Consider the following 27510-nt stretch of genomic DNA (forward strand, 5'->3'; position numbering starts at 1 on the left):
GAGAGCGATGGAACAAAAGCATGTATCTTGGGAAGCTTACGGAGCTGTCGCCGGAGGTGAGTGAGTGAAGTGCAGAGTTGAAGGAGAGTAGGGTTCTTGCTTGAATACGGGATTTGAGTTTCAAGAGAAGGACTTTATAGAAGAAAGCCAACGGAACAACGCGCTCTTATGCTATTAACTTGGCTTTGACGGCGTCGTTTTTGCTTTCCATTTGCCCTGGAAATAATTATATAAAAAAGTCACTGTAAAAATTCAATTTGAATGGGATGAATTCCATGCTTAAATATTGGGATCAAGAGTGGCGGTGTGTACGGTTTGAAGGGATTTATCGGAATCGAATCAGACGATCACATAGAGAATCAAGAAAAATTGGAATGACGCACGAGATTACCCAGTTTCACCCCAAGATTAGGGCTACGTCCTGCAAAGAGATTTCACTATATTTTTTGGTTTAGAGCCAATTCAACTAATACAATGATAAAACCGAGCAAAATATATATGTCCCAAAAACGGGCTAAAAAACTCAAAACCTCCTAATTCCAACCATACGGGCCAACTTAAATAAAAGCCCAAAGGCGTAGAGGTTTCGGGGTTGCTGGCCTCGAACCCGCGCCCGCTCATCGGCGAGCGAGGCAGCCGTCCGCCGATTGCTGGTTGAATTCGCGTGCGACTACATCGCTGTGTACAATCGGTGACCGACATTGATGGATGTAGTCCGACATTTCCGACTGAAGCTGGAACGTCCCAAAAAAGTGATTTTAAATAAATAACGAATCGATTCAAAAATCGTTTTTACAACTGCTAAAATGAAAAACTATCGAATGGTATGGATCGAAGTAAGAAACATGGAATTGTAGAACTAATGAAGATCCAAATCTTTTAGTCAATGAAGTGATTATTTTAAAACAGAATCACCAACCCCGAACACTATCGAGAGATCGTAAAGGCTTGGTCGTTGAACAAAAAAAAAAAAAAAAAGGTTTTGAAGACAACGAGAGCGATGGAACAAAAGCATGTATCCGGGGAAGCTTACAGAGCTGTTGCCGGAGGTGAGTGTGTGAGTGAAGTGCAGAGTTGAAGGAGAGTAGGGTTCTTGCTTGAATACGGGATTTGAATTTCAAGAGAAGGATTTTATAGAAGAAAGCCAACGGAACAACGCGCTCGCATGCTATTAACTTGGCTTTAGCGGCGTCGTTTTCTCTTTCCATTTGCCTTGGAAATAATTATATAAAAAAGTCACCGTAAAAATTCAATTTGAATGGGATGAATTCCGTGCTTAAATATTGGGATCGGGAGTGGCGGTGTGTACGATCTGAAGGGATTTATCGGAACCGAATCAGACGATCACATAGAGAATCAAGAAAAATTGAAATGACGCACGAGATTACCCAGGTTCACCCCAAGATTAGGGCTACGTCCTGCAAAGAGATTTCACTATATTTGTCGGTTTACAGCCAATTCAACTAGTACAATGATAAAACCGAGCAAAATATGTATACCCCAAAAATGGGTTAAAAAACTCAAAACCTCCTAATTCCAACCATACGTGTCGGCTTAAATAAAACTCCAAACCCGTAGAGGTTTCGGGGGCGCTGTCCCTGAACCCCCGCTAGCTTACCGGGCGGCGGGCGTCCGCCGACGACCGGTTGAAGTCGCGTGTGACTACATCATCGTGTATCGTCGGTGACCGACATTGATGGATGTAGTCCGACATTTCCGATCGAAGCTGGAACGTCCCAAAAAAGTGGTTTTAAATAAATAACGAATCGATTCACAAATCATTTTTACAACTGCTAAAATGAAAATCTATCAAATGGTACGGATCGAAGTAAGAAACATGGAATTGCAGAACTAATGAAGATCCAAATCTTTTAGTCATTGAAGTGATGATTTTAAAACAGAATCACCAACCCCGAACACTATCGAGAGATCGTAAAGGTTTGGTCATTGAATGAAACAAAAAAAAAAAATGGTTTTGAAAACAACGGGAGTGATGGAGCAAAAGCATGTATCTTGGGAAGCTTACGGAGCTGTTGCGGGAGGTGAGTGTGTGAGTGAAGTGCAAAGTTGAAGGAGAGTAGGGTTCTTGCTTGAATACGGGGTTTGAGTTTCAAGAGAAGGATTTTATAGAAGAAAGCCAACAGAACAATGTGCTCTTATGCTATTAACTTGGCTTTGGCGGCGTCGTTTTCGCTTTCCATTTGCTCTGGAAATAATTATATAAAAAGTCACTTGTAAAAATTCAATTTGAATGGGATGAATTCCGTGCTTAAATATTGGGATCGGGAGTGGCAGTGTGTACAATTTGAAGGGATTTATCGGAATCGAATCGGACGATCACATAGGGAATCAAGAAAAATTGGAATGACGCACGAGATTACCCAGGTTCACCTCAAGATTAGGGCTACGTCCCGCAAAGAGATTTCACTATATTTTTCGGTTTACAGCCAATTCAACTAGTACAATGATAAAACCGAGCAAAATATATATGCCCCAAAAACGGGCTAAAGAACCTAAAACCTCTTAATTCCAACCATACGGGCCAGCTTAAATAAAATCCCAAACCCGTAGAGGTTTCGGGGGCGCTGCCCCCGAGCCCCCGCCCGGGCAGCGGAACCCCCGTCGGGAGGCGCTGCCCCCGCTCGCTGACCGGGCAGCGGGACACCCGTGTCGGGGGCGCTGCCCTCGAACCCTTACATCCCTCGTGCAGGGGTCACATGTCGTTGGGTGACACTTCGGTTTCCTTAAGTTGACGTGGGCGTACCCGATGTGAGAAATAAGGGTCCCCCAAGTATTCGCCAACTCCAACACAGTCGGTGATTGATGTGTGTTAGTCCACCATTTTCAAACACCAAACCGATCAACAACTGCTGAAACACAAAAACAACAAATGCAAAGTTGGTGCGGATTGAAGAAAGATGAAATGGAATCGCAGAATGAACGGACATAAAAAAAAAAGCTTTCAGTTCATGAAGTGACTATTCGCAAAACCGTGCCTCGCGAATCACAACCGAAAGGACTCGGGAGAGATTCTCGAGGCCTGGCTGTCGAACGAAAGCAAAGAAGATTTCGAAAATAGAGACAGCGACGACACGCAGCAAAAGCACGCATCTTCGGAAAGCTTACAGAGGTTTTCAGGGAACTAAATTACGTTGGCTTGAAGAAACACTCCGACCGGAGCGAAGATGAAGGACTCACTCACAATTTCTCCAGATACAGAAATCTGAGAAGGCCAACGAACAGGGAATGCAGAGAAATAGAGGTGCGTCTGGGTCTGTTGCGGTAACCTTGTGCTTCAATGGCGAGGGTTGAAGCGAGAGGTGGATTCCTGCTTGAAGAAGACGAAGAGGGGATTTGAGTTGCAGGAGAAGGATTTTGTAGAAGAAAACCAGAGGGTGAATGACATATACATCTCAGGCCAGGCCACAGGGATGAGATGTTTTGAGCCATACGAAAAGACAAGAATGCCCTTGGACCTGTCATTGACCACTCTTTGTCATTCACCCTTTTGTTCGTAAATTGGTAAAACCATTAATAACATACCAACTGGAACAGATATGGCAGAAATGTAAATACTATCTCATTGGGTATTTTAAATGGGTATTTTAAATTCTTTGGTAAAACAATTAATTACAAACCAAATATAGAGGGTAAGGACGGGGATCTTCGTAATACTGTTTTTGGTTTTTTTTTTGGTAAAATTATTAATTACGGACCAAAAAGAGAGGATAGAGTAGAGATTTTGGTAATACCTTCTTTGGCACTTTTTTTTTCTATTGGTAATTTTATTAATTACGGACCTAATGGAGAGGATACAATAGAGATTTCCGTAATACCTTCTTTGGCATATGCTTAATTGGTAAAATTATTAATTATGGGCCAAATGGAGAGGATATGGACGGTGATTTTCGTAATACCTTCTTTGGCATATTTTTTTAATTGTTTAAGTATTTATTAAGACAAACCAAAAGGGGAGGACATGGCAGCGATTTTCATAATACCATTTTTGCCATATTTAAATAATTGGCAATATTATTAATTACAGACCAAATGGAGAGATTAGGGCAGAGATTTATTAACATCTTTTTTTTTTGTCTTATTTTATTTTATTTTCATACTTAATTTGTTTTAGAGTAATTTTATTTATTTATCTATCTATGCTCATGTGATATTTTTGGGGTGGTTTGAACATGTGCAAATTGGCAGGCATAAAATCTAGGTTCTTGCTTCTGGGATGAGCGAGGAAACACTCGCACTTGCTCATTGATAACCGATCCAAATTAAGAGAGGCCAAGAGTGCCGTTTAGCTAAATTAATCCAAAGTTACATGTCAAGTCCTAATGAACAGTTTGATAGGTGCATCACATTTTGTAAATTTCTCCAGCTAAATTGCTTTATACCTAGTTATTTGCAGAAGCAATTTTGGCTCATCGCTAGGAGCGCCAACATGGTAGATTTCAGAACTCACACACAGGGGTTGTTTGAGTTGACAAGGGTAGCTTTTGAAGTGAAGTACCATTCCATGCTGAGCCTAAACACTTGATGTAGAGCCTTCTTCAGGAAAGAATTCAAGCGTGATATCATTGACAACCCTTGTGAAGCATTCAATGGCAGAATCATAGAGGTCAGGTGCAAATCACATAAGCATGCTTGAAGATATACGAGTGAGAGACATCACTAAGCTGCAAAGACAAAGAGATGAGGCTGCAACGACAGTGTGGTCCTCGGATTGCCAAGAGATTGGATGACAACATAGCTCATTGTTGGTTCCGTCTTCCAATTTGGAATGTGGATGATGGATATGAGATCACGAGCAATTTCATAAGTATGTTGTTGTCCACGTAGAGGTGAGAAATCGTTCATGTCGAGCCTAGCAAGTAACTGGAGTTCCCCGTGCACACCCAGTTTGTGCCATCGTTTTACTTAGATGAATGGTCTCCAATCAAATTAGGTGCTTCATCAACTTCCATTCCTCCATCTAAGACCATCGGATCATTACCAAGCTTCTCGTCCGTCACTGCGTGAGCTCGCATTTTCTATCACCGACCTCAACGTTAGTCAAAATGTCCTCCGTGTTGCCACCAATATTGCAATTAAACGCCGAGTCCCTACATTCTCCAACTACCGTTTCACTCAAGTTTAGATATAAAATTTTATCGAGGATAAAAACATTTCTAATTGACGGATTACTTGAAGCGATACAAAGAATCATTTTTCGAAAAATATTTTTCAAATAATTTATTTTTCGTGGAATAAACGAAGAACAAATATGCGTGCCTGACCCACCATGATCTTCACTGGAACTAAACACAGTTGATGGTCTACAGTAGATTCTCCAAGGGTTTCAGCTCGAGGGTTTCTGAGCCACTGATGCTTTTAGGTCTTTCAACGAAAGAAAAACTTTCCAATCATCTTTATGTTTCTACTTTTTCCCCAGGGGTTTACGCACTCCTACAGCCAAAAGAAAAGAACAAGACTCCTAAGAGAACAATACCCATCAAAGAAAAGGCCAGACTTCCTATTCGATGAAATAAATTGGCGAGCAAGAAAAGAACCAGATACAGGTGCATCTTCCCCCGAATGAAACCATTTCAGTTTCAAACCTTTGACATCAAGAGTGCCCTTGGACCTGTCCTTTACCACTCGTTGTCATTCCACCCGTTTGTTTGTAAATTGGTAAAACCATTAATGACAGACCAATTGGAAAGGATATGGCAGAAAATGTACGTAACATCTCATTGGGTATTTTAAATGGGTATTTTAAATTCTTTGGTAAAATAATTAATTACAAACGAAATAAAGAGGACAAGGACGCAGATTTTCGTAATACCATTTTTGGATTTTTTTATGGAAAAATTATTAATTAAGAACCAAATGGAGAGGATAGAGTAGAGATTTTGGTAATACCATCTTTGGTACTTTTTTCTGTTGGTAAGTTTATTAATTACGGACCAAGTGGCGAGAATACGATAGAGATTTCCATAATACCTTCTTTGGCATATGTTTAATTGGTAAAATTATTAATTAGGGGCCAAATGGAGAGGATATGGACAGTCATTTTCATAATACCTTCTTTGGCATTTTTTTTAATTGTTTAAATATTTATTAAGACAAACCAAAAGGGGAGGACATGGCAGCGATTTTCATAATACCATTTTGCCATATTTAAATAATTGGAAATATTATTAATTACAGACCAAATGGAGAGATTAGGGCAGAGATTTATTAACATCTTTTTTTTGTTTTATTTTATTTTATTTTCATACTTAATTTGCTTTAGAGTAATTTTATTTATTTATTTATCTCTGCTCATGTGATAGTTTTGGGTGCATTGAACATGTGCAATTGGCAGGCATAAAATCTAGGTTCTTGCTTTTGGGATGAGCGAGGGAACACTCGCACTTGCTCATTGATAACAGATCTAAATTAAGAGAGGCCAAGATTGCCGTTTAGCTAAATTAATCTAAAGTTACATGTCAAGTCCTAATGAACAGTTTGATAGGTGCATCACATTTCGTAAATTTCTCCAGCTAAATTGCTTTATAACTAGTTATTTGCAAAAGCAATTTTGGCTCATCGCGAGGAGCACCAACATGGTAGATTTCAGAACTCACACACAGGGGTTGTTTGAGTTGATGAGGGAAGGTTTTGAAGTACCATTCCATGCTGAACCTAAACATTTGATGTAGAGCCTTCTTCGGGGAAGAATTCAAGCATGATATCATTGACAATGTTGAAATTATGTCTCGAATTTGAGCTCATTAGATAAAACCTGACTCAAGATAAGTTGGAATGATTTGCGAGCGTCCTCCAAAGAAATCCAAGTCTGAGATTTTTTAAATCAAAGGGATTCTGTTGGATAAGGACTTGAAACAAATCGGAAAAAGGAGATATATGAAAACTTAATATCCTAGTGCGCGCTGGAGTTGCACTCAAGAAAAGGAAGTCAAACTTTGACTGGATCTTGGGTATAACCACTTTCCTATTTACGTGCTGGAGTCAAACTTCTATAGGCATGCAAATATATAGTGATTGAGTGAGCTTCATAAGAAGAGTGTTGAAAAACTGTGGGTGGCTCTTGAAGCATCGCCAAGGTGAGTGCTTGTACGCGAGTCCTCGTGCCGTTCATCCGACGAGTAAAGTTTACTTTGCGAATTACATTCAAGAAGAATTTGTGTTCTAGCTGAGAAATTCTTGTGGGCTTGGGAAACACCGTGAGCATTTGAGTAACTCGAGTGTGATCTGTAATCTCCGTGTATCACTCGTTCTATAGTGAAATTTGTTGTTGCTCTCCCCGTGGACGTAGGTCTCTACGACTGAACCACGTACATCTGGTGTTCGATTTATTTTCTTGTTCTGTCTATTTTATTGTTCGATCGCTTGTTCCGCACAACAGACAACAACCTATGTGAAACATTTAATGGAAAAATCATAGAGATCAAGTGCAAATCATATAAGCATGCTTGAAGATATACGAGTGAGAGTCATCACTGTGCTGCAAAGATAGAAAGATATCTAATTTTTTTTTCCAAATAATTCATTTTTCACGAAATAAACGAAGAACAAATATGCGACCTTACCCACCACGATCTTCACTCGAACTAAACGGTTGATGCTTTGTAGTAGATTCTCCAAGGGTTTCAGCTCGAGGGTTTCTGAGCCACTGATGCTTTTAGGTCTCTCATCGAAAGAAAAACTTTCCAATCTTCTTTATGTTTCTACTTTTTTCCCCAGGGATTTACGCACTCCTACAGCTGAAAGAAAAGAACAAGACTCCTAAGAGAATAATACCAAAAGAAAAGGCCAGACTTCCTATTCCAAGAAATAAATTGGCGAGCAAGAAAAGAACCAGAAACAGGTGAATCTTCCCCCGAATGAAACCATTTCAGTTTTCAAACCTTTGACATAAAGAGTGCCTTCGGACCTGTCCTTTACCACTCGTTGTCATTCCACCCTTTTGTTTGTAAATTGGTACAACCATTAATGACAGACCAATTGGAAAGGATATGGCAGAAATGTACGTAATATCTCATTGGGTATTTTAAATGGGTATTTTAAATTCTTTGGTAAAATAATTAATTACAAACGAAGTAAAGAGGATAAGGACGGAGATTTTCGTGATACCATTTTTGGATTTTTTTATGGTAAAAATTATTAATTAAGAACCAAATGGAGAGGATAGAGCAGAGATTTTGGTAATACCATCTTTGGTACTTTTTTCTATTGGTAAGTTTATTAATTACGGACCAAATGGAGATGATACGATAGAGATTTTCGTAATACCTTCTTTGGCATATGTTTAATTGGTAAAATTATTAATTACGGACCAAATGGAGAGGATATGGACGGTGATTTTGGTAATACTTTCTTTGGCATTTTTTTATTTGGTTAGATATTTATTAACACAAACCAAAAGGGGAGGACATGGCAGCGGTTTTCATAATACCATTTTTGCCATATTTAAATAATTGACAATATTATTAATTACAGACCAAATGGAGAGAATAGGGCAGAGATTTATTAACATCTTTTTTATTGTCTTATTTTATTTTATTTTCACACTTAATTTGTTTTAGAGTAATTTTATTTATTTATCTATCTATGCTCATGTGATATTTTTGGGGTGCATTGAATATGTGCAAATTGGCAGGCATAAAATCTAGGTTCTTGCTTCTCAATTTTTTTTATATTTTTATATTTTACTATTTTTTGGATAATTTTGTTGTTTTCTACTTTTATTTCTTTGCCGGCCGCTGGCAATTGGCCACAGCTGCTCACCCGAGTTGGCGAGGTCTAGCCTAGGGCGAGTTCACCTTGCTAGATCTGGCTATGGCCGGTGAACCCGGTTGTCGCAATGACTGGCGAGCGGTAGAAGAAGAGGGAAAAAGAAATAAAAGAAAAGAAAAGAAATAAAAAAGGAAAAATAAAAATGAAAATAAAAAGAATAGATAAAAAATTAAAAAATAGAAATACATATTTTTTAAAAAGAAAAGAAAAAAAGAAAAAATTTATTAAAAGGATTGCACGTAGGAAAATCAAATCCAATTTTTCATAATGAAAGGCGAAAATTATTTTTCAGTTCATTTTTAGGTTTCAATCGAACATCAAAAAAGATTGTCATTTCCTGAAAAATAACTTATTGAAAAATATTTTTCACAAATAACTCATTTTCCGTGAAACAAATGAAGCCTAAGTCACCTGTCTTTTTCTTTTTTTAAGTTATGCATTTTATCAAGGCTTGCCACAAAATTTTCAGGATTTGGTTATGTTGTGACAGGTCAATAGATGAAAATGTAATTATCTCCTGCATAATTGCACAGATCATGAAATATTCCCATAGCATGTTAACTGAAGAAGAGATTTGATACTCCATTGAAAAATAAATAGTCATGTGAGATAGGGACTAAGAGAACACCAAGTTTATGACTATAATGAAGCCCACACGTTCAAATTGTACAAATTCCAAAAGAGTTTCTCTATCTAAGAGTCAGCAGCTACGAAAATGTGCGATTTGGATGGGGCTCCTCCTCCTCCACATCTTGTGTATCATTTGCCCGCGTTGCTGCGTGCTGTGAACTTATCAAAATAAAAACCAATCTTATTAATACGCCTCGCGTTCCAATCTTATTCAATTCCATCCATGGTCGGTCCCATAACAAGCCGCTTCACACCCTGAATTACTGTACAATGAAATAAACTATTCACTATCAACTCAATGAAAGCAGAAACAAGCTCTCTGTATACATGACTTGACATCAAAGGCATAAACGTGCTTTCGAATAACTGTGGGAAAAGTACACTATAAGTGCCATAACTTTTGTATGGCATTCACTTGAGTGCCATAACTTTCAAAATGTTCACTGAAGTGCCATAACTTTTTAAAATCATTCACTTGAGTGCCATGTTAATGTGGACGCCGGAAAAGCTGACGTGGCTCGTTGGAAAAGTTGATGTAACACTCAAGTGAACGATTTTCCTCCGATATGGCACTCAAGTGAATGATTTTTGAAAGTTATGGTACTTAAATGAACATTTTGAAAGTTATGACATTCAAGTGAATGCCGTACACAAGTTATGGCATTCACGGTGTACTTATCTCGAATAATTGTTTGTCAAAAGGTTTCATAATCCACACCTTAACTCCAACCCATTTAATGAATCCAATCAGCATCATCCTCCTTATAATTTGCTTGACTTTTTGCGCAAGCATGTGCCTCGAAATCATTCCTCCCTGGAAAATGATGATCATGTTTTGAGATAAATTCCAACGTTAGGCTTCATCTATTTCACGAAAAATAAGTGAATTGGAAAAATATTTTCCTCAAAATAATTGCATATATCGCTTGAAATAGTTAGTTAATGAAAAATATTGTCATAATGACAACAATTTGCGTCTAAATATTTGCGTGAATGATGAAGATATTTTTTGTCCATTCATTTTTGTCTTCAATTTTAGGAAAATGTTTTTCAAACTACTCAGTTTTTGCAAAACAAGCGGAGCCTAAACGAAAGCAAAAAACAAAGCTTTGAAAAATTAGAAATAAGTGATGACAATGTTAATGTGGCACTTACTTTTTGATCCTTCTAATACTTGGAGATCAAATTGACGTCAGATGGAAGTAAGATCTTCGAGAGTTCCGAACTCAAAATACGAGATGGCATCCGAGGGAAAGTCTGTTTCTGTGACTTCTCTGGAGTTCTCAACAACCCTAGTGCATTTAGATTTTCACAAATCGCAGACGAAGTTAGACCCACGAACATGGTCAATGCAAAAGCAGAAACAAGAAAGAGCAATTTGATTACCTCTTAAGCAGTAACCAGGGGCTCTAAAGCTGACAACATACTTTGGTAACACATGAGTGTTCATGTTGGTGCTCCAAACGGTGTATCTCGTTGGAGATGATAAGTCATCCACGCCCGAATCGTACTTTTCAAAACTAGGATGAGATTGTTCCGAGCCAAAACTGATAAGCTCTGATTTCCCCAATATGATCCGACAAAGCAGTATATGCCTCAGGCCATCTTTATCTATAGGGGCGATCTTAAGGCTGCAAAAGCATTACAAAGAGACTATCTAAGGCCATTATGATCACATGCACAACATATTAACACGAGTCAAGAGACAACAAATTCGCGAAACATACTCCCGACCATAGATTAAAAGGGAAACATAATAACGCTCCAAATCAACATATCTTCATGATCGTACCACTTTCCGAACTGTAACTCTCAATTATTTATTCAATATAAAGGGTCCGATCTAACACAGCCAATAGATTAAACATACATGGTTCTACTTGATTTAACTGATCATGGATTTAAAGGGAAATTACACGCTAAATCAATATATTTTGTGTAATCTCTTGATTGATTATGCAATTAATAGGGGCGAGTTAACGCTGCCAAAGCATTACCATGAAACTACCTACATCCAATATCATCACATGCACCAAAAAAAAAGAAAAAAGAAAAGAAGGAATTCTGTACCTCTCGAGAAGATGAATTTCAGGAGCAAAATAAAGTCCAGAACCATACAAGCCACTGTTCTCTGGCTTCCCACTGTAGCCAAAGCCATAGGAGAAGATCTTGGAGACCCCGTCCCTCGAGGCCGCGTGCCACGCGTACCTCAGGTTGGCGGTGCCGCTGCCGCCTTTCTTTTGCACTGCCTGCGAGTGAATTTGAAACGTTCGGGCCCGTGCTCTTGCTGAGACACTGGAGAAGCCATTCCGGTGGATTGCCGCCACGGTAACTTGGCCCTCAAGCGCACCTAGCCGCGAGAGGTGTCTCTCCTTGATGTAGCGGTGGAGCATGTCTCCCTCGCCAAGTTCCATCAACCCACTGCTGATGAGTGGCCGCAGAGCAGTGACAGATTGATCGACGGAGACGACGCTCTTGCAATTGGAGACGGATGAATCCGGATCCTGATCTTCCATAGGATCGCTCAGATTTGGATGGTTGGGGTCGATTGCCAGATGGTTGAATTCACGTGCGACCACATCGCTGTGTACAGTCGGTGACCGACATTGATGGATGTAGTCTGACATTTCCGACCAAAGCTGGAACGTCCGAAAAAAGTGATTTTAAACAAATAAAGAATCGATTCACAAATCGTTTTTACAACTGCTAAAATGAAAAACTATCGAATGGTACTGATCGAAGTAAGAAACATGGAATTGCAGAACTAATGAAGATCCAAATCTTTTAGTCAATGAAGTGACGATTTCAAAACAGAATCACCAACCCCGAACACTATCGAGAGATCGTCAAATGAAAAAAAAAGTGGTTTTGAAAACAACGAGAGCGATGGAACAAAGGCATGCAAGTTGGGAAGCTTACGGAGCTGTCGCCGGAGGTGAGTGTCTGAGTGAAGTGTAGAGTTGAAGGAGAGTAGGGTTCTTGCTTGAATAAGGGATTTGAGTTTCAAGAGAAGGATTTTATAGAAGAAGGCCAACGGAACAACGCACTCTTATGCTATTAGCTTGGCTTTGGCGGTGTCATTTTCGCTTTCCATTTACCCTGGAAATAATTATATAAAAAAGTCACCGTGAAAATTCAATTTGAATGGGATGAATTCTGTGCTTAAATATTGGGATCTGGTCGATAAATGTTCCTGTTAAAACATCAAAATATAAAATTTATCTCTGACAAAAAAAAATTCAGAATATATTTGACCAAAAAGAAAAAAGCATCAAAATGTAGAAATTCATCGTTTTCAAAATGTCCTCTTCTTTGTGGGATGCACAGTTGGGACGTTAAAAGTAAGAATATTTCTTATTTAGGCTCCGTTTGTTTCACGGAAAATATTTTTCCAGAAAACATTTTCCCCAATTTCCGGTGTTTGGGGGGCGGAAAATGAGCGGTCAACGGAAAATATTTTCCGGTCAACAAAAAAAACCTTCTAAAACTAAGGAAAATGATTTCCTCATTTTGAGAAGAGGAAAACATTTTCCACACTTTTCATTCCTCCTCTCTTTCAACTATTTTTTTCTTTTTAATTATTTTTTTTCTTTCTTTTCGTTATTTATTTATTTTTTTAAAATTCAAAAATTTCATTTTTTATTTTTCGGATAAAATTTATTTTTTAATTACTTTCTTTATTTTTTTTTTGTCTTCTTTTTTTAGTATTCCTTCTTCTCCCTCGGCGGGTTGCCGACCATGGCCGCAACCGGTGGCTCGGGCCTCGAGCAAGGAAAGCTATAGCTAGGAAAAAAGTCCCGACGTCCGTCCCGAACTTCTCGTGCTCCACGTAGAGCTCGGCGGTGGACTCGCCGCGCAGGATGACGTCGGCCTTCCGGTCTTGAGGCTCACCGCCACGACATAGTTGACATTGACGAGTGGGTCGACGAGGCATTCAAAGGTCGATTTCGAGTCGCCGCCAAGGGTGGCCTCCGGGAGGCATTGCGAGACCTCTGCAGCGTAGTCGACGGGGACCACCTTCATTTGTTTCCACAAAAATTAGAGGCGCATCTCTCTCCCTCTGTTCTCGCGCTTTTACTAACGGCCAGGCGAAGCTCCATTCTCTCTATTTTCACAAGTTTGCCCGATGGTGAACATTCGCCGAGAAAACGATTCATAGCAGTCACCCATGAGCTCCCTTACTAAGCAATGACGACAACCGGGCGACTCTTCCTGCAGATTCTAGTCACGGGAGACTTTTGAGGCCACGGAAATTCATTGAAGACTTCACGGCCACAATAGAGAGCACGGTTGCGAGTCCCCTGCCTTGCAAGGTGGCAATTTCCGTGGGTGCAATAAGTTGACATACGAAATTGATTTTGATTTGAGATTGCCGAAGCATCCCCAGAACTCATCATGAACCGTGAGGCTCCTTCGCTTGAGACACCACCGTTCACACCATCGCCGACCCTATCCGCAAGTAGGATTGAATTGATTTGATATTGTTTCAAATTCGGAAAGGTAACCTTGAACCAATTCACTTTAATTTTCCTTTATTTTTTAATTTCAAAATATAAAAAAATAATAAAAAAGAAAATTCAAAAAATTGCACCTTTGAACTTCAAGTCAGAATTCATCGAAATTGCCAAATTGAACTTTTTTCATGAAATTGGTACCGGAAGGGCATTAATTAAAAAATTAATATAATCAAGTCTCTGAACTTAAAATAAGACGAATTTTCCTTATCAAACGGCGGAAAATATTTTCCGGAACTTTTTCAAGTTTTTGCCAAACATCGGAAAAGGAAGTCATTTTCTTGGAAAATGACTTCCTGGAAAATATTTTCCGGAAAGGTCATTTTTTTGCGAAACAAACGGAGACTTAGATATGGTTAACAAAACATCCTGAAACCGTTAATTAACGGTCGGCTAACAATATCTAATGTAATGATTGGTCTAGAATCTATCGATGAAGCGTGAAAGGTAAAATATTTATGCCCGAAAACATGGCACGTCTCGCATGGAATTAATTGGACCTCTCGAAGTTCGGATACTCCGTCATAAATAGAGATAATATTGGCGGAGAAAGAGTGATGACAAGCAACAAAGCCACAAAAAGTTGTTTCGGGTTATAAATAGTTGGTGCACTGTCTGTTGGAAAATCTACATGTCAATTATCCTTTAAGCATTTTGACCTAAAAAAACAATGTATCCCTTAAGCATGAGAATGCGATGATTGCTCGTTCCCGGATTTAATTGAACTCCTTTTGAGGAATTTATTGGACCTGTTGAAGTTCGAATGTTTTTTTGAAGAGGATGGGGAAGAGATTTTCGTAATAACTTTTTTGGCATTGTTTTTATTTATTTGGTAAAATTTTTAATTACACGCCAAATGGAGAGGGTAAGGACGGAGATTTTCGTAATACTTTTTCAGAATTTTCTTATTTATTGGAAAAATTATTAATTACAGACTACAGATAGAGAGGATACGGATAATGACTATGTGTTTTGGCATGTTTCTACTTATTTGGTAAAATTATTAATTAGAGAACAAAATAAGATTATAGGGAGGAGGAGATTTTCGTAATATCTTTTTTGGCAGTTTTTAATTTATTACTAAATTACAATTACAGACCAAATGAAGAGGAGAGGGCTGAGATTTTCGTAATACCTCTTTTGGCAATATTTTTAATCTTCATAATTAATTTGTTCGGTGGTCGGTGAAAAAATGGACAGTTGAGATTGAGACGAGATTAACGGCATTTTATTAATTTAGTTATTTATTTTTGCTCATGTGATAGTTTTGGCGTGCATTGAACATGTGCAATTGGCAGGCATGAATTCTTCCATGTGCTCATTCATAACACGCCCAAATTAGAGAGAGGCCAAGATTGCCACTTAGCTTATAAAGTAAACAAAAGTTACATGTCAAATTCTAATGAATAATTTCACAGGTGCATCAAATGATTTAAATTTCTCCATCCAAATCACTCTATAACTAGTTATTTGCTAATTAGGTGTCAAAATCTTTTATATTATTAGCCTCTTTCGACGTGCATGGCATCTAACTAGTCAGCTATGAGGAGGGAACAACATCATCCACGTGACAAAACTAAAAAAGGGAGAAGCGGAATGGGTGGCTGTGAACAATTGGCAAAAAAAAACGTCTTGAACCTATTATGCGGTTGCAAATTTAATCCTAAACTATTCAAATTTGTCAATTTAATCTTAAGCATTTTGACAATTTGACAATGTAGTCCTTTCGATCAATTTTGGCCGAAAATCCAAATGTGGCAGTCTAGTTAGCATCGTTTGTCCTCCGCAGTACTACATGGCACAATCGATACCGATGTGGATAATATCTATAATTTTTTTTTCAATTTTTGAATCTTTTCTTTCTTTTCCATTGTCTCTTTTTCTTTATTTCCATTTGTCGGTCGCGGGCCCTGTTGATGGCCAGCCGAGGTCTCTAGCCACTAGCGAGGGTAGCCCTTGCTAGCCCCGGGGTCGCTTGGATAGGGAGCTCGCTCGATCTACCAAGGGCTATGGCCGACAAGGTCGTCAGGGCGACGGTTGGACCCTTGCTGGTCGAAAATCCAATGAGGGGGAAAAAAAAAGAAAGGAAAAGAGAATAAAAAGGAAAAAAATTATATATTTTTATTTTAAAATCATAAAATTTTCCCACACAACTTTTGTCGTGCCATATAGGACGATCGATGTCCACTTTAGTGATTTTCAACAGAAATTGGGCGGAAGGATTACAATGATAAATTATCAAAAGGTTTAAGACTAGATCGGTAAAATAAAAAATTTAAGGATTGAATTCACCGATGTACAATAGGTTTATTACATTTTTTTGTAATTTTCTTTGGGTGGTTGAGATAGAGAAAGAGAAGTCGATGAATTACCGGAAAGTTGGTGTGATATCCCAAATTTTCTTCCATTAGAAATAATTAGAAAATAACATAAATCTTATGGATAAATTCTTTAAGGAATTTTTAAGGTTCTACTCCTAATTTTAGAAAGTTATTTTGAAATTTCTCAAGGGAATTATTTCTTAATTTCTTTGGGGGAAACTTTTCGAAAATTGGCATTAGAACATAGAAATGAAGAAATAGCTCATGAATAATCAATGCTAAGTCAACCAAGTCTTTCTAAAGGATGAAAAGAATGTCATTTTCAAGCATTAATTGATAAGATAAGAACAATGTCATTTTCTTACAATAAATGAAGAGTTAAGAACAATGTCATTTTCAAGCATTAATTGATAAGATAAGAACAATGTCATTTTCATACAATAAATGAAGAGGCAAGAACAATATCATTTTCATACAATTAATGAAGGGATAAGAACAATATCGTTTTCATACAATTAATGAAAGGAAAAGAACCATTTCTTTTTCATGTAATAAATGCATTCATATTAGAAAGTCAAGATCTAGATAAGATCAACGTCACTTTCAAGTAATTAATGCTAGGATAAGATCAATGTCGCTTTCAAGCATTAATGGTAAGAAATAAGCATCAAGTCATTATCAAATTTAATGCATAAGATAAAGATGCATATCCACCATACACTTGGACCAATAGGACGTCAATAAGTAGCTAATCTATGAACCTAAGAAAGAGAGGCTTTTTGGTGGACCAATGGGATCAAAATAACAAAGCAAGAGTATTATGAAGTAACTTGTAAGAGAAGCTAGAAAACTACTACAAATATAGGAAGGGTTCCTTCATTTTCAACATCCACCGATTATTCTTCTCTTTTTGCCCTTACGTGTTTTCTCTCGGTTTTCCCCTATCCCTCTCTTGGCCACCCCACCGAATCGTTGCTTATTGCCACCACCGCCTCACGTCGCCTCCATCGTGTTGCCTCCCGTCTTATTTTATTCATCGTAGAATAAAATAATCTGGGGGATAGGTAAATGGGATTACTAGATCTAACGCAGAAATGTTCGTTTGTTACTCATACGAAATATTGCATTAGATTGACATGAATTGTGTGCATTTCATGTGCGATACGAGTGTTATTACATCAAGTCATGAAGATATTTTCTCGCATTAAAATGATTTGAATCATGTAATAACGATATTTTCTTGGATTAAAATGATTTGATGGATGTGCCTGCAAGAATGTGTTTGTGCAGATCATCCGAGGAACGACACATGGCTTGGATAGGCAATTATAGCCCGGATAGACAAATGTTCCCTGAAAGTCTCAAGGGTTCGTATCGTAGGTATATTGAGCCATCGTTCCCGTGAAGGTGATTTTGCGAGATGTTTATCGTTCGGTAACATTGAACCCACAAGGGAGCATTCCCGGGATATCTCTTAATAATTATTGCCCGGATAGGCACAAATTGGCAAGCCAGAAATGGCCGTTTGATGTGAATTGCATGAATAGATGTGTTCATGGCATTTAAACAAAAATTATGTGGTGGACTCCATGCATTTGATGATTTACCATTGAAGATTCATGCTCATATTTACAATAGATCACATGATAGTTTTGTTGAGTATAAAGCCGACATTCCCGCCTTAGGCCTAGTAATTTCATTTCTTGGGCTACTCACTCATCCCTTTATTTTTCAGGAAATTGATGGAACCATCTTGAGCTTCTCTGTTCGGCCAGTCCACTCATATGCATATTACCCGAGCAATGTTGTCGATGTGGAGTCTTGAAGATATGGGTGATAGTAGATGGAAGAGATGGAATGTGAGAACGAGTATTTAATTGCCTTCGTATTTTATTTATAAAAAGTAAATGGGACGTTATATGATGATGTAAGATATATTGATGCATATATAAAATTATGTGTATTTATATATAAAGGTTGCTATGTCTACTGTTTCAATACGCTCACCATTAAAAATAAAGGTTGGCAGAAAATAAAAAAAAAGAGTTAAGGAAAGTTATAAACAAGTAAATAAGGGGAAAGGTCCTAGGGTCGTTATAGTTGGTGCATAGAAAAGTGAGGTAATAAGATTTTCTAATGAAAATCTTCTAATGTTAAGATAATAAGCAGTCTATCATTTCTTTGCAATTTATGCGAACTATATATTAAGGTGTAAATTAATTTACTAATCTGAAAATTAAGTTGTGCATTTTAGACTACAAGAGGATTTTTACATGGATGTCTCCTTTATTTCAAATAGCTCGCGTAAATTTGTTCTTTTTTTGTTTTTTAACTCCAACAATGGTCTGCTAGTACTCACAGAAAGAAGACTTATATGTTCATATTCACATTAAGACATCCATACTTTCAGGTTCAAGAAAGTCGTTGGGATTATATCCATAGGGCTCCAGATCATAACAGGTAAAAAAACAGCAATGGAGTTATGATTATATCCATAGGGCTCTAGATCGTAACAGGTAAAAAGTAGTAACACGGAGACATCACAACCAAGAAGGAGAAGATGTAGAAGAAGATCCCTTTACCCAATTCACCATCATAAAAAAAAATCGAACTTTTTTTTGAATAATACGATCTCAACTCAAGAATTGAACAACGAGTATCGAAACCTATTACACTAATTTCTTCTAATTTTCTTCGTCATCGTCGTCATCATCATCGTCATCATCATTATCTCGCTCTGTTCCTCAAACATACAAAACCCCTAACAAAAATATTTGAGAATCTTCGAGATAGAGACAACTCTCGGGACACTGCTGTACAATGCAGTTTTTCAAGGAAAAAAGACTCATGCTCATATTCATGGAACGACATCCAAATCTTCAAATTCGAGAAAGTCATTGGGATTATATCCATAGGGCTCTGGATTGTAACATGCTAAAGGTGGTAATAGAGAGACATCACAAGCAAGAAGAAAAAGATGCAGAAGAAGATGCCCTTGCCCAATTCATAATCATACGAAAAATGGAACTTCATCGAATAATACGATCTCAACTCAAGAATTGAACATTAGTATAGAAATCAGTTGAACATTAGTATAGAATTTTCGAGTTAGAGAGAACCCTTGGGACACTGTTGTACAATGCAATTTGGCAAGGAAAAAAGACTCGTGTTCATATTCACGGAAGGACATCCAAATCTTCAAGTTCGAGAAAGTCGTTGGAATATCCATGTTGCTCTAGATCGTAACAAGAGATATCACAAGCAAGAAGAAGATGTAGCAGAAGATCCCTTTACCCAATCCACCAGGGTACAAAAAATTGACCTTTTTATTTAAAAATAAAAAACGAACTCAAGAATTGAACAACTAGTATAGAAACTCATTGCCCTAATTTTTTCTAGATATCTTCATCATCCTCATTATCTCGCTCTGTTCCTCAGACAGACGAAACCCTAGCAAAAACATCGAGAATCTCCGAGACAGAGAGAACCCTCGGGAGAGTGCTATACAATGCAGTTTGACAAGGAAAAATAGAATCATGTGTTCATATTCACATAAGAACATTCAAATCTTCAAGTTCGAGAAAGTTGTGGGGAATATATCAATGGGGCTATTACATAAAAAAGAGCAACCATTGACTGTAGAAGCTGCCAAAGACATCCAGCTAGTAAAAGGAAAGCGCTGTGCAAACTCGTCCAGCACAAAATAGAATTTTATTCTTCTTTCTCTAAGCCACTAGCAAGAAAAATTGTCGGAAAAATCCTAAACCTATTGTACTTTTGCCAATTCAGTTCTAAACCTTTTTAATTTTTTAATTTCAGTCCTAAACCTTTTGCATTTGTGTCAATTTAGTCCTAAACTTTTTTTTTGTGCCAATTCAGTTTATTCGATCAACTTTGGCTAGCCCACGTTGATGTGGATGCTAGCCAGCATTGACGTGGATGCTAGCTGGCGTTGACATGGACATCGACGTCAACGTGGACCTTTTTAATAATATTTTAATATTTTTTATTTTTATTTTTCTCTTTCCTTTTTTCCATTTTATCTCTCCTCTTCCTCCTTCTCCATGCAAATTTCTTGCTTGAACAAGAACAGGAAGAAAGCAGGGGGAGTCGATGGCTGCCACCGTGTCGCCTAAATTTAGCCTTTGGGACTCGCCATGGCTGGGTGAGGCCGACGACGGCGGGGGTGAGGTCTCTCTCCTCCTTTGCGCAGAGCCCTCGCCTGAAGAAGAACAACAAGAAATGAGAGGGAATCAATTGTAGCGCCGTGTCGCCAGATTTGGCCTAGCAAATTCAGGCCTTGCCATGGCTTGGCGAGGCTGACCTCATCTAGCGTTGAGGGGGGCGAGCTTCGCCCGAGGCTGGTAAGTCAAACTTGCCGGTCCTAGCCTCTTGGTGACATGGCGGCTGCTATCAATTCCCCCTACTTTCTTCCTGTTCTTCTTTAGGCGAGGGATTTGCTTGGAGGAGGAGAGAGAAACCATGAGAGAGAAAATGGAAAAAAAAAGGAAAGATAAAGAAAACAAAGAAAAAAGAGAAAATAAAAAATAAATTGAGAAAGTAATAAAATATTATTAAAAATTGTCCAAGTCAGCATCGGCGTCCACGTCCGGCCGGATGGACTAAATTGATACAAGTACAAAAGGTTTATGACTGAATTGCCACACAAATGCAAAAGGTTTAGGACAATTTTGCTGTGATCAGCAACAAGCTCACCATTGACTTTCCCTTTCTAAATTTTCTTTCCCTTGTAAAATTCTAACGCCTCTACTAAACGACTTCAATATTAATGCAATTTGCATGTTCTACAAACTTGTATCGAACAGAACATCTACTAAAATTAATTCTATTATTCCAACAAAAAGCTCATAATCAAGAAGTAGCAACCAAAAATTGCAGGCCCTCAAATTTGTCCCATGAAGCTTCGAAACAAAAGGAAAAATGGGGATAAAAGAAATTAAAAGAGATTTAAATAGAATACCGACAGACATGCACGGCAAGTGTTGGGTGTGTTGTACCCTTGGAGCAGTCTCTTGCCGGGTCATCAAACTCCTCCAGAAAGAGCAGAAAGTGAAAAATATAAAAAGTTGAAGGGTTTGATTAGAAAAAACAAGGCAAGTTCGGGGACCAAAATTAAAGGCAAAGCAAGGACCTTTCTTTATAATAAATAAAAAGACAGATTTTGCAAAACAAAGAGGATCATTCCCGACTACCAAAGATTTTAAGAAACAAAGAGAAAATTAGAAGGGACAAACCAAGGACCACACCTAAGGAAGATGCCTGATTCAAGAAAGAAAGGTGCCCAGATATAAAGGTTCTCCCAAAGATTTCTAGCTTAAACTCTATTCCTCCATTTTTTTTTTAATGAAAACTCGCCCGAAAAGTTTCAGGATCTCGATGTGTTGTGATTGGTCATTAGTTGAAAATGTAATTATCTCCTAAATAATTGCACAAATCATAAGATATTCTCGAAAACATGTCAACTAGAGAAGAGTTGTGATACTCTATTGAAAAACAAACAGTCATGTGACATAGGGACTAAGAGAAGACCGCAGTTTATGACTATAATGTTTAAATCGTACAAATTCCAAAAGAGTCCTTTGCCTATCTAAAAGTCAGCAGCTATGTTAGTGTCCGATTCGGATGGGCATCTTCCTCCTCTACATCTTGTATAAGCAGGTCTTATTCATACGCCTTGCATCCCAGTCTTATTCAAGTCCATCATGGTCCCATAATCAGCCGCTGCACCCCCCAAATTGCTGTAGAAAAGAATAAATTATCCACTATCAATGTTATATTTCCATGCAAGCCATCCCACTCTATCCATGACTCGACATCAAGGCATAGAAGTGCTTTTGAACTATTGTCTATCAAATTCGACCCAAAAAAATTACTATCTATCAAAGGGATCATAATCCACACCTTAGCTCGGAATCTTTTGATGATTCGAATCAGCAACCTATTGCCTGCAATTTGCCTGACTATTTGTACCAGTACATGCCTTGAAATCTTTCCTTCCTAGAAAATGATGCTCATATTTTAAAATAATTCAACATTGAAGGTGAGGGGAAAAAAAAAGCTTGAAAGACTAGAACTAAGTGATCACAATGTTGATGCGGCTCTTACCTTGTGGGCCTTATAATCCTTGCATATCAAGTCGATATCAGATTGAAGGAAGATTTTTGTGAGTTCTGTAATAAAAAACCTAATTGGTATCCAAGGGGAATTTGGTTTCCGAGACTTTTTTGGAGTTCTCATCGACCCTATTGCATATGAATCTCTCAAATCATCAGATCACTTGAAAAACTAGACAAAGTCAAACACACAAACATGGTCAATGCAAAAGCAGGAAAGAGATAAAAACAATTTGATTACCTCTTGCATAGTAAACGGCTCTAAAGCTGACAAGGTACTCTGGCAACACGTGAGTGTTCACGTGGTTGCTCCAAACAATGTATCTCCTTGGAAAGGATAAGTTGTCAACGCCAGAATCGTATTGTTCTGAACTGGGATGAGATTATTCAGAACCACGATTGACATGTTCCGATTTTCCCATTATGACACGGCAAAGCAACAGATGCTGTAGGCCATCTATATCTAGAGGACTAGTCATAATGCTGCCAAAGCAATACAAAGAGGCTAATCTAAGGCCAGTATCATCACACGCACAAATATCAACGAAAGTCGAGAAACAATATGCTCGCGAAACATACTTGTTCTACCATATTTTGCCGATCATAGTTGAAAAGGGAAATACAATAACGCACTAAATCAACATTTCTTCGTGATAGTACCACTTTCCAAATGGTAACTGTCGATTGTTTATGCAATCCGTAGTGGCAGATTAGAGCTGCCAAGGCAATGCCATGAAACCATCAAAGGCCAATATGATCATATCCACAACATTCCAATACGAGTCCAGAAACAACATGATCGCCTAATATACTCTTTATATTAGATATAACCGGCCATATCTTACGAGGGAATTATACGATCGTGCTAAATTTAACATATCTTCGTTATCGTACCACTTTCCAAACGGTATCATAAAAGGAATCCGGTACCTTTCTAGGGGATGATTAACAGGAGCAAAATAAACTCCACATCCATACAAGCCATTATTCTCAGGCTTCCCACTGTAGTTGAAGCCATAGCACAAGATCTTGGACACTTCTTCCTTCAAGGTCGCACACCATGCATACTGCACGTTGGCTGTGTCACTGCCACCTTTCTTCTGCATTGCCCATGAGTAAGCTTGAAAAGCTTGGACCAGTGCTTTCGCTGAGAAACTGGAGTGGCTGTTCTGGTGGATTACCGCGATGGTAACATGCGCCCCAAGCGCAGCTAGGCACGAGACAAATCTCTCCTTGATATAGCGGTCGACCTTGTCTCCCTCTTCAAGCTCCATCAACCCGCTGCCGATGAATTGCGACAGAGGAGTGGCAGAATGATCAGTGGAGACAACGGTCTCGCAATCGGAGATGGATGAATCTGGAACCTGATCGTCCATCGGACCATTCAGATCTGGAGGATTGACATTGATTGACAGATGGTTGAATTCCTGAGCGACTGCATCAGGAGTGACGGTGTTGACAGTCGGTGACAGACATTGATGGATGTAGTCCAACATTTCCGACCGAACCTGGAACGTCCCAAAAATGAGCTTTAAAAAAATAACCATGGATTGGTACGGATCGACGAAAGAAAAATTGAATTGCAGAACAAATGAAGATAAAACGCTTTTAACTCATGACCAACCCAAAACACTAACTGAGAGATTGTCAAGGTTTAGTCGTCAGTAGAAGAAAAACGAAGGCAGTGACAGAAACGAAATGAGAAAGCTGACGATCTAATTCTCAGCAACAAAAGCATGCATCTTGGGAAGCTTACAGAGGTTTCTGTAGATCTAATTACGTCGCTGTCAAGAAAGACAAAGATCAAATTCAAAGGAAAGAGGAAGGAGTCTTACAAGATTTCTCCAAGATAAGAATAGAGAAGGACACGAACAAGGAACGCGGAGAAACAGAGGTTGGTCAGCTGTGTAGGGTTTGTAAATTGAAGAAGGTGAAGATGAAGAGGGGGATTTGAGTTACAAGAGAAGGCTTTTATAGAGGAAAACCAGCGGAGTTGCTCGCAGTTCGTTTGGCGGTGTCGTTGTGAAGCGCATGCACTTCTTATTGAGCCGTTCGTTTTCGCTTTGCATTTTCCCTGGAAAGAAATAAAAAGAAAAACCACTAAAAACAATCTATTTGCTGACAATTACATGAATTGGGATTTTGTCGACCAATGCCCAGGAACACTTGCTTTACATCAAAATATAGACAATTATCATTTTCAATCGTCTTCCCTACGTTTTGCATAATCAGGGCTTTGAAAATGAAATAACTCTTTGTTAGGAATGCTTAACGAAACACCTTAAAAGCATCAGTTGACAAGATCGTTTGATCGTCGTTACAAAATCTATCATTGAAACGTGAAAGGTATAATATCTATGCACGAAATTGCCACAATTCTCGCTCGTTCGCGAAATTAATTGAGATTGTGTGCAGGTATTAATTGAATCTCCCTAAAGTCCTAATAATACGTCACAAATAGAAATTATATAGTTAGGTGCCGGAGCTATAACAAGCAACAACATGAGGAAATATCGTTTTATGTTATAGATACTCTAATTGAAAAATCTATATATTAAGTACGCCCTATGCTCGAAAATTGTTTATTGCGGAATTAAATGAGCTCTGTGCGAAATTAATTGAACCTCCTGAAGTTTGAATGTTCTATGATAAATGAAGATTCTATTGGTCGATGCCGGAGTGGGGACGAGCAGCAAAATGAGAACATATTGCTTCGTGTTATGGATAATTAGCGCACTAAAATTGAAAATTCTAGAAACTAAGTATGCCTTAATGAGACTATAAAAAAATAATAGAGAAAATGACACAATAATCTCTGAACTTTGGCTCAATGTGCAATGACGCTCCTCAACTTTTAATTTGCTCAATATAGTCCATAAACTTTAGTCCAATGTGCAATGTCGTCCTGCAACTTTTAATTTGTTCAATGTGGTCTATGAACTTTTGGTATATTTTGAATTTAGTCCTTGGTATATATGAAAATATTGAATGTTGCACTTGAATGGAATCAATTGAAGGATAACATTAGATATTTCGATATAGTCTAGGGATTAAATTGAATATTTATCAAAAAATTCAGGGATCACAAACAAATTGAAAATTCAGAGATCATATTGCGCATTAAAATTAAGTTTAGGACCATTTGTGTAATTATCCTACAAGAGTAAAATGGAATAAGGGCAAACATAGAGGCGGTACCTACCACACGAGTAAGATGTTTTGAACCACGTGAGAAGACGAGTGCCCTTGGAACCGTCCTTGACCATAACGTCCAAAACGGGCAACCTCCCTGTCTCTCACCCATTGTTTTGCTTGTAAATTGGTAAAATCATTAATTACATACCAAATGGGGAGGATAAGACAGAGATTTTCACAACATGGTTTTTGGTTTTTTCTTATTAATGGGGTAAAATCATTAATTACAGGACAAATAGAGAGGATATGACCGAGATTTTCATAATACCTTTTTTTTTGGATTTTTTCGTATTTATTTGGTCAAATCATTAATTACATGCCAAACAGAGAGGATAGGACCTAGATTTTCATTACACCTTTTTGGGAATTTTTCTTATTAATTTGGTAAAATCATTAATTATAGGCCAAATGGAAATGATAGAGTGGAGTTTTTCATAATACCTTTTCTTGGCTTTTATCTTATTTATTTGGTAAAATCATTAATTACAGGCCAAATGGAGAGGGTAAGACCTAGATTTTCATAATACCTTTTTTGATATTTCATTTATTTATTTGGTAAAATGATTAATTATAGATCAAATGGAGAGGACATAGCAGAAAACACCTTTTTTTTATGTCTTTTTTTTATATATTTGGTAAAATTGTTAATTACAGTCCAAACGAGAGAGGATAGGACAAAGATTTTCAAAACAACTTCCGTGGCATTTTCTTTATTTTCATACTTAACTTGTTTAAGGGGTATTGATATTTGGGGTGATGGCAAGTAATCAGTGAAAATTTGGGTGGATGAGATTGAGACGAGATATACAATTTTATTTAGGGCTAATACCATGAAAAACCCTTAACTGGTATACTAATGTCACATTTATCAAAAACTAATTTTTCTGTCATAAATATCCCAAATTAGTATATTTGTGCCACATTTTAATCCAAACTAATATACCTGTGCCACATTTAATCCTATATTGTGATGAATTTGGGATTTTTTTTGGGTAATAAGGCATGAATGCTTTAGTTTGGGGTAAATGTGGCATGGATGCACCAATTTGGGTAAATGCGGCATCAAAATTAGTGTGAGATAAATGTGACATGGTTTTACAAGTTCGAGATTTTTAGTGGTACCTATCACTTCATTTACTTATTTTGTGCATTTTTCCTCCTGCAATATTTTTTGTGCGCATTAAACAGGCGCAATTGACTGGCTTGAATTCTTGCATATGCTCATTCATAGCACGTCTTAAAAAAAAAGAGGCCAAAATTGCCATTTGCTTAAAGTAAACTAAAGTTACAAGTCAAATCCTAATGAAAACTTCAACAGGTGTCTCACATTTTTTTTTTTTTTTGTAATTTCTCCGGCTAAACCGCTTTATAACTAGTTACTTGCTAATTATGGTTTAATTCTTTCGTATTATTTGCCAAAAGAACGTACGTTTCTTGCTTGACAAAATTAAAAAGGGAGAAGCGAAATGGGAGGTTGAGAGAGAGAGAGAGAGAGAGAGAGAGAGAGAGAGAGAGAGAGAGAGAGAGAGAGATTACTAAAAAGCAGGTACGTAAAGAAATAAACGAGGTAATATGATTCATATTCAACTATTACAATAACCTTCCAGTGAAGAACTTCGTCAGAACAAATTGAACTGTTCGATAAATAAGTGTAGTGAAAGTAATCTCATAGACAAAATTCTCTATTACTAACCTACATACCATTTCGTCAAAATTTATCTTATCAAAAAACTAAGTTACAAAATGAATTCGCCAATAAAATATTGAGCTTCTCTTCATTTTAGATTAGCAAGAGGCTCTTTACATGGATGTCCCCTTTTTCAAAATTTTCGTAGAAGTTATTTCTCTTTCTTTAAGATATTGACTCAAAGTATGATACATATGTGCAATTACAACAACATTCAATTCACTAATACTCATTTGATGCAA

The 27510-nt window shown here is 37.8% G+C and overlaps 2 pseudogenes; both read right to left on the minus strand.

The window, feature by feature from the left end:
• Positions 1 to 10081: 10081 nt before the first annotated feature.
• On the minus strand, positions 10082 to 12044 carry LOC125315477 (annotated as a pseudogene).
• Positions 12045 to 21987: 9943 nt separating this feature from the next.
• Positions 21988 to 23882, minus strand: LOC125315478 (annotated as a pseudogene).
• Between the last annotated feature and the right edge of the window lie 3628 nt (positions 23883 to 27510).

This window comes from Rhodamnia argentea, chromosome 6, assembly GCF_020921035.1.
Source record: "Rhodamnia argentea isolate NSW1041297 chromosome 6, ASM2092103v1, whole genome shotgun sequence".
Taxonomy (NCBI): domain Eukaryota; kingdom Viridiplantae; phylum Streptophyta; class Magnoliopsida; order Myrtales; family Myrtaceae; genus Rhodamnia; species Rhodamnia argentea.